We start from the raw sequence: 9,120 nt of genomic DNA, 5'->3' as shown, positions 1-9,120 counted from the left end.
AAGTCCACAACATGTGGATTAATGCAGGGTTTCCTCGCTGTTCTACCAGAGACACTGCTGACCCCTCATCCATGTCTTGCAATCAGGAATCAGCCACTTCCTGGGGACTGATAGCTGCCCTGCTGATCACCACACACCACGGTGATTAGCAGGTGCCATGTGCTTGCGAGTATCTACTGAAGAGTGAACACAACTGTCACCAGATCCAGAGGAAGGTTGTGGCCACCACCCCAGAAGGAACCAGGGGGACATGTGCAGTCAATACAATTCAAACAGTCACTTATCTTCTGCCCCTATTACTGTAGATTCTACCTGTTTGTGACCGTGTATACAGGAGTCATACTGTGTACATCAAAATAGAATGACCGTAGGTCCTCCCGGAAGCAGGTACTGACACAAAGACAGAACGGTGATGGGTTTGTCAGGGGAAATGAGGAAAGACAAAATAGAGGGGACAGGATTGGTCAGGGAAAGAATTCGGTCAAATACACATATCAGACAACTTTTCTAAATATATTACATCGCCACAGCCCATTTGTCACAGTTCAGGGTCCTCTTCAGACTTCAAGTTCTCCCGTATGGCAAAGAGATTTGGGGTTATTGCAATGGGATCTTGTGTTCTCCTCTATGCATTATGTCTTCAACAATATATCTGCGGCCTTGGATGAACACTTAATTGCGTGGCCGCATCTGTGTGTCTACCTACAAGGGAAGATGACTGTCTTCAAATCTTCGATACAGACTCCTGAATGTACACAGGATCACAGTTATCTTTTTCTTTTTTGCAAATTAGGACCTGAATTTTAAAAGAAAAAACACAGGGGTCTTTGCCATATTTTTTGAAACAGGGATTGCCAACCTCTCAGCCTCAGGCATTACACTCTTAGTTTCATGAAATTGAATGAACATCTGTTGATGACCTTCTGTGTGGAGATACATTCATTTCCACCCTGAGAAGGGTGAGTGTCCACTCCTCCCATACATTTTACAAATTCCTTAAGTGCTTCTCACCTCTTCATCGTACTGACCTCAGAAACCAACATTGTCCCTGTTTCTCAGATTACAAAGCTGAGGCTCTGAGATGACCGCCGAGAGCTGGTGTTAGAGCTGACACAGCAGGAACACAGGCAAAGCCTCAGGAGATTGCGAGGGAAGTTTCAGAGGCGCAAACCTGCAGGCAGGGTGGTGACAGCAGACGCATGGGTGTGGTGACCAGAGTTCAGCAGGGGCGGCTCCTCCTCACCCCTGAGTTCCCCACCAAGTCTGACTCAGGCTGAAGGCCAAGGAAGCGGCACAGCTGATCTACAACTTGCCTACACATTTAGTCTCACTGAGACACACAAACTTCGGCAGACAAGCGTTTCCTAAGACTAAGTTTAATTTACCAAATCTCCAGGACATGCCTTCATACAAGTGTGGACCCTTCAGAAAACCAAGAGAAACAACAATCCTTGTTTTTTAGATAAGGAACTGGGTGCACTGTGGTAACCTTGGCATTCCAGAGATGATGACTGCATTGTACACTGTGCTTGAACCCGTGAAGCAGTTCTTCGCGGATATCCTCAAGCTCCCTGCCCAGGCCGTGGGCCCTGTCACAAAAGGCCTCCAAATCCATACCACTGACCCCAACACCCTCCCCTCTGCACTTCCTCAAACTCCGCTCGCCTTCCACAACTTTCCTTCTATTCCTGTGTGATTCACATTTCCCCCATTCCTTCACTGCTGCTTCCACTAAGGCGACCACAAGTTCCGTGTCATATAACACGTGCCCCATTTCACACAGGACACCTGAGGCACCTAAAGATAGGGGTGCGTCTCATCTGTCACAGAACCCACAACATTGTGTCTGTAAAATATGCACCAGTACGGCTGATATGTCTGCCTTTGTGTAAAAATGCTCTTTCTTTTTGACAAGAGCAACCTATAGTTCACCTCATTACAGGGAAATGGCAAAGCCCATTGTACGTATGTCCTGAGAAACCTTGGATTTATATGACACTGTCCTCAGGCAGGTTTGCAGTTGAATTGCCAAGCCCTCCCAACCATCTCATTCGCACAAAGTCAATCATGAAGAAGATGAATATGCTTTATCAGTCACTCATCCAGTTCAGGTCATCTTACCAAATTGAGTACGTGGAGGAGCTGGTGGAGGAGGGGAGGTGGCCCATAGCCCATGACTCGTGGTGAAGGGTGGTCCATGGGGGACAGCCTGCAAGGCGATCCTGGGGAAGGACCAGGCCCTCTTGCATACATAATGGCCTGCGGAACAGAAATGAAAGCTATGTTCATAGGACAGAGCAAAGCACCAACACCAGCAAAAAGTGGGAACCCAAAGAAGCAGTGCTCATCTCCTGCCAGCTTCCCCACCACCAGGTTCCAAGAGGGCAGCATCAGTGCCAAAATCTCTACCCATACTTTGGGTTCCACTTATAGCTTTGGGGGTGGGGAACGGATGCTATGGGGACAAACCAGTGTTCCCACATGTGTGCAAATGTAGAACAGCAAGCTCTTGTCCTAGAGGATTTATGGAATGAATCTCCTGCCAGCTTCCCCACCCCCAGGTTCCAAGCGGGCAGCATTGGCATCAAAAGAACTCTACCCATACTTTGGGTTCTGCTGAGAGCTTTGGGGACGGGGAACAGAGGCTATGGGAAGAAACTAGTGTCCCAACTTGTCTGCAAATGTAGAACAGCAAGAGCTCTTGTCCTAAAGGATTTTGTGGAGTGAATATGGAGTAAATTAATAAAATAGCATATTCCTGATATGAAGCCATCTAAGTCCAGGATCAACCACCACCCCTCACCCCCTCCACCACAGAGCCTGCTTATTTGTATGTGAAGAACTACAGATTGAGAAGGAAGGACAATCCCAGTCTCCACACATGGAATCATAGCCCTCGTGGCTCAAAGCTCTGCCTCTAAGCCCCTGCCTGTGCCCAATCTGCTTCTCTGCTGACAATGGGGTCTCCTCCTCTCTGGAAGTGCTATCCATGGGCACAGAGACACATGGGGCAATGGGGATCCTGAGTCATAGAGAGAACTTAGAAAAACATGTTCTTACAGAAACATGTTACCTATACATGTTAGTTAGGCTTAGTTAATTTATTTTAATACAGTGGTACTTCTCAGATTTAGTACAGTACAATTTGCAGTGTAATCGTGTCCTCTGGAAAAATGAACTGAAATTCCAGATAACAGAATTAACACAAATGCACTGTCATTTCTGCTTTACCTTTCCATGTTTCACCTGCAACACTGACACAGGACCCAAGAGAATGTGCTCACGTGAACATAAACGAAGGACACACTGGGGAATTAAGATGCAGGTAATAACGGATTTTCTCTCTTCACCATTCATGTTCCCATGAATGTTTTCTAGGACAAATATGTCACCTCTTATAGTTCAGAGTATTTAGACCCAGGGCACATGTGAAGGGATTCCGGCAGCACATTTACAAAAAAAAAAAGAAAAAAAAGGAAAAAAAGAACAAGAAAAAAGAAAAAAAAGGCTAAATGTTGATGGGTATGAAATTTACTTTGTCTAAGAACACTCTAAATTATACATACAAAAATAAAGTTGGAGTGAAGGCATTTTGCATTTTCATACCATAAGGATAACCACAGATTTTCTGAACACGTTTATCTCCTACACAGAAACAGAACAGGAAGTAACAACAAAAGCAATGATTCCACTTTGAGAAGGTCCAGAAAAAAGGAGGCATGCCAGAAGACTTCCAGGTGGAGTGTGGCGTCATCATCTTTGGGTTATTTCCAGGAACATACTGGAAAAGCCCTCAGGTCCTCAGCCCTAACCATGTTTGCCTTCTAAACTTACCACAAAGAGTTGACGGAATGAAAATAGAGAAGCCCGTAGACACTTGGGTTAAGGTTGAGCATTTGGAAAATAAGAAAAACAAACAGACATATCATACAACACACAAAACAGACACAATGCCAGGAGAGAGTGCTGAACAGAAAAATGAGGGTTTCCCCAAAGAGTTACAAGTGAAAATGTCCACGGCACTTACCTTGTCCTTCTTGGTCCTTTTGGTAGACCTTCTTGGTACTCAGGGTTGCTGTCAATCACGGGAGCAAATTCTGGATCTGCAAAAGACCCTAGAAGGGATGAAGGTTTCTTTTGATTGGAGTAGACTGTGCAGAGACAAAAACAAAAAACAAAAACCATCACCTCATTCCTCAAACAACTGAAACTCTTTGGCCCAGTCAGATCCCAAATCACACGCACAGGGTATCCCACATGCTTCAGGTGATCCCAAGGTAAAGGGAGAGCCATTCTTTAAACTCTGATGAAGACCCATAAAAGCCCTGGTTCAGGTGTTTTCATAACTCCTCAAACAACTGTGGATGACTGGGGGCTCAACTGGATGGATATACGTTAGGCGGAGCCTCATGCCTCCCACCGCCCAGCACATGGACTGTGTATGGCACACATCTGCTGAAGCGCTAGGCCTGCTTTTCTGCATACAGCCCCATTCCATCTCCACAAGAGACACCTGTACCAACACAAGGTGGGGGAAATGACACAAGGATGATAAGTCAATCATGAGAAACTCAAGGAACGTGGTGATAGCGGCAGACACATTTCTCTTGCATTATAATGCCTTGTGGTAACACCTCTGCACTTTGCCCAAGACTCAACAACAACAAAAATTGGATGAATGTGCTTTGCAATCAACTCATACTGCTCAGATCATCTTACCAATGGGTGCAGGTGGAGGGGTTTAAGGTGGTTCTCAGGGCCACCAAGGTTCAGGAGGTGGATGTGCACAGGAACCCATAGGGTGGCCTCTAGGGTAGGATGTGCAGAATCTTCCAGTTAACGGAGGAGGTCCCCACGGATCCACACTGCCCTGCAGAACAGAAGTGACAGGTACATTCATATGCCAGACAAGAGAACCAATACCCAAAGCAGCTGAAACCCAGAGAAGAACATGTCAGCACCTGCCACCTTCTCTGCCACCAGGATCCAAGAGAGTAGCTTCACTACCTGAAAACTCTATCCCTCCCACTGGGTACCACCTACAGCCTAGACGAATAAATGCAGGAGGCTAAACTACTGTCACCACATGTCCCTGTCCATGTCTGAGAATGTAGAACAAAATGATCCCATCTTAGAGGATTGAAAGAAGTAATTCCAAACAAATGAAGTAGCCTATTTCAGACAGGCAGACATCTATGTCCAAGATCACCCTGCATCCTTCCACTACAGTGACTGTAGAAGCTATGTTTTGGGCATCTTCAGAACACACACACACACACACACACACACACACGAGTGCAAATAAATAGTTCCTTATCTGCACAAAAAAATCACAGCTGCTACTGGGGAAAAGTTCTGCCCGCAGACCCCTCACTTTGCCCCCTCTGCTTCCTTCCCTGAGAAAGGGGTCTTCCCCATCTCTCAATGCTGTCAAAGGCCTAAGAGGACACTGGGGAGTTGGGGATGCCTGGCATCTTGCAGGGGAACTGAGAAAGTGTTTGCTGTGACAAACATATTACTTGTCAATGTCTACTAAGCCCACATGTGTTTATCTGAATTCATAAGGAATTCTGATTTTGAGCACACTGCAAGACACAGAGTAATACATCGTATGGGGAAAAAGGGGAAGGAATTCGTGTAACAGAATTAATGAGAACGTGTTTTGATTTTGGTACCAATTCCCAGGGATGTGTCATGAGTGATGATACCAGCTCTAACACAGATTGGAGACACAACTGAAGGACCTTGTGTTCAGAATATTTTTACCTAAGATACAGCTTGAAGGATTCCAAACAGCTCATTGACCAACGAAGATGTGAAGGTGGTGAGTTATGACAATAACTTTGTCTAAGACCACTCTAAATTGTACAGGGCACACAATATAAAAATAGAGGGGTGTCTTTTTGCATTTCCAATTAACAGATAGCTTTAACATGTAATTGCATGACCAGAAAGAGGAAAATAACAACAACACTGATCCCACAGAGAGGCGGTATGGTAGGAGTCAACAAGCCTAGAGACTTTAGTATGGAGTGCAGTGTTATCTTCCTGGTGTTATTTCCAGACCACATGGGAAAAGCCATAGGGTTCTCAATCTCTAAGTTCCTTTGGCTACTAAACTTACCAGAAAAAGGTGACAGGCTGAAAAGAGAGAAGCCTGTAGACTCTTGGGTTAAGGCTGTGCATTTGGCAAATAGAAACAGGTGGGTATATCACACAACACATATAACAGGGAAAAGGCTGGAGAGCATGCTGTATTGAAAATGAGGGTGTCCAGACAGACATACAGCTGAAAATGGCCCCAGCATTTACCTTGTCCTTCTTGGCATTTTTGGTAGAGTGCTTGTTGTTGTGACTCACGGGAGTGACACCAGCTTCTGGATCGGCTAAAGGCTCTAGAAGGGATAGAGGTGTATTCTGATTTTAGTAGACTGCAGAATTGAAACAAACACCACATCTTGTGACATCTTAAACTCTTCCCCACACTCAGGACCATGAAGAGAGGCAGAGAGTAACCCACAAGCCTCAGGTGACCCCTACGATAAGGGGGAGATCCATCCCCTCATCTTAAAGAAGAAACCATAGGGCCCTGGTTCTTGTTCTTCATAATTAGTCAAGTAACTTTCAGCAGGTCAACTTAAAGAGAAAACTGGAAATTGTCACCAAAACAGCCATTTCTTAATATACATTAGGGGAAATAAATCACCATCTCATGACAGATAAGAATTAAAATTAGAGTGTCAATTGGTGGAAAATATCAATAAATCCTCAACAGAAGAGCATGGGTGTGTTTCTTCTGGCTCCAGGAGAATTGTTCAATCTTTCAGCTTATCTATAAGCTGCCTTCCACATGGGAGCAGGTATTATATAACTATTTCCGAATAGAAATGTACTTAGACTAATATTATAATCAAGAGAAAAGATCTGATCCTGATCCTTGAGGAAGATTCCACAGGGCCCTGGTTCAGGTGTTTTCATAACTGATCAAGCAACTGTGAACAGCTCAGGTCTCAACTAGCTAGAAATAAATTTAGGGTGTGTCTCATCCCTCAGAGAGCCCAACACGTGGTCTTTGTAACAAGCTACATCCTAAGGAGTGCTAGGTCTGTCAACCTGTATAAGGACTGTTTCTTCTCTATAAGAGACACTTGCTGCCTAGCTCACCATGTGGAAATGACAGCCCATTTCATGCATGTCCTGAGAATGTTACAATGCCCTCAGTCAGGTTGACCTGAAAGCCCTGTGATGCCATCACTGCATCTTCCCCCAAAGACTCAACAGGAAAAAGATGAAAGGTGTTTTACAAGTCAACTTCTACTATTCATATCATCTTACCAAATGCTGGAGGTGGAGGTGGAGGTGGAGGGTGAGGTCCCAGAGGCCACCAGGGTGGAGAAGATGGGGTTGGCCCAGAGCCTATGAATGGTGATAAAGGGCGCCCATGGGATAGTGCCTCATGGAGGGCACTTCTGGGAAAGAAGGAAATGCTCTGGCAGCTACGTTGACCTACAGGACAGATATTAAACTTTTGAGATGTGTTAGGGTAAAAGGTGAAAAATCCAACATCAACACTAATATAGCTGAACAGCAATGAAGCAGGAACAGTGCCTGTCTCCTTCCCTTCCTCCTGGTTTCAACAGGGCTTCTTTATAGAAAGTGTATTTTCTATGGAGCATTTACCCAAAAGCCAAATCAAGAAAGCTCATCAGGACATACGGCCTCCAATTCATGCTGTTGTTCACGTTATTCATGTGAAACAAAAGAAAAAGCCTTCAACATTGTCTCAAGGTGGAAGGGGGGCTGACCCATGTCCATTCTGGCACCCACTCTCCAGTTAAGTGTAACTGGGAGGTTGTAGGGGGGTCCACAGACATTGGAGGGGCGTGAGTTCCACCACCCACAGGGACAGACCCAAAAAGCCCTGCTGGCTGGGGGCGTCTGAGGGAAACAGTGTCCTGTCACCACTGTGAGACAACCTGTGCCCTCTAGTAACCACCTGGGACTTTTTGCAGGAGACCAAACAATGACACCCACTGGAAGAAGCAGCCGATTGTGCGGATGTTGCCTCAGAAGTTAAACTACTGCATTTCACAATGTGCTCCATACCTCTCCATGGAGGGATCTCCCTGTCAGGTCCTCTTGCCATTGGTTTGTGCCTCCTGAATTCCTCTGGAAGCCTCTGTCTTTGGATGACTTCCACTCTTGAAGATCGAGATGAATCAGTTTCGCTAAGAGTTATCACACCCAGGCCTCCACTGGACACCGAACAGTTTCGCCTTTTTAAAAACCTCACAGCACCCTTGCAAGAAATACGTCAAAGTCCTGCACCTGCATTTCGAGTAGGCGACCTCCCTGCTCTGCTCCACCACCACCCTCTCCAGATCACGAGCCCCGAGCTGGGAGAGAGAAACACATCCACATCCAGCTGTGGCAAGCTGTGCACAAGAGGAGGAGAGAAAAACATTCTAACCCAGTTGTCCAGAGCCACCTTCTCACAAAGAGCAATCGGAAAGAGTCAGCACATCAATAAAAACCCATGTGGAGAGATTCAGTGGCCTGCTATGATCATCTGCGTTAGGTGCTGAAGCACTCAGGAACTACTGGGCAGAGTGCAGCCTACCAGGTGTCCGAAGGTGAGCTCTGACTGCTGCAGCTGTTCTCGTGTTCCTTCTACTCTTCTCCTGGGAGCGCAGTCACTTTCACCAGATGAAGCACAATGTTGAGGGTGATGTTAATTGGCCCAGGTTCCCATCATAAGAACTGATCTCTCATGCACACGGCCCAATCATATAAGACACATTTCACATGAGGCGGAGAGTACAGAAAGCTCAAAGCCATTGCTACACCACCTTGGATTTATTATTTAATGCCTGTGGGGCTCCACATTGACACGGTCTCCTTATCCGTGGTGACAGCTCCCTAATCCTGCAATGAGGATCTTTCATCATAAAGTTCATGGGGCACCTGGGTGGCTCAGTTGGTAAAGTGTCGGACTTCAGCTCAGGTCATTAACTCGAGGTCCATGAGTTGGAGCCCCATGTTGGGCTCTGTGCTGACAGCTCAGAGCCTGGAGCCTGCTTCAGATTCTGTGTCTCCCTCTCTCTTTCTCTGCCCCTCCCC

General features: G+C 46.0%; 1 long non-coding RNA gene across 2 annotated transcripts; it reads right to left on the bottom strand.

Annotated features, from left to right (window-relative positions):
* Nucleotides 1–204: 204 nt before the first annotated feature.
* LOC122214559 lies at nucleotides 205–9,014 on the bottom strand. Of its 2 annotated transcripts, none has more exons than XR_006199954.1 (7): nucleotides 8,107–9,014; nucleotides 7,336–7,506; nucleotides 6,313–6,395; nucleotides 4,720–4,870; nucleotides 4,028–4,151; nucleotides 2,122–2,259; nucleotides 205–1,171 (listed from the first exon to the last, which is right to left on the bottom strand). It is a non-coding gene; the product is annotated as an uncharacterized LOC122214559 (long non-coding RNA). The 2 variants fall into 2 exon arrangements; XR_006199955.1 differs by having other exon boundaries at nucleotides 4,028–4,115.
* Nucleotides 9,015–9,120: the final 106 nt, after the last annotated feature.

The sequence above is a fragment of the Panthera leo genome, chromosome A2 (assembly GCF_018350215.1).
Source record: "Panthera leo isolate Ple1 chromosome A2, P.leo_Ple1_pat1.1, whole genome shotgun sequence".
NCBI lineage: Eukaryota > Metazoa > Chordata > Mammalia > Carnivora > Felidae > Panthera > Panthera leo.
This window is presented reverse-complemented; position numbering and strand designations above follow the sequence as displayed.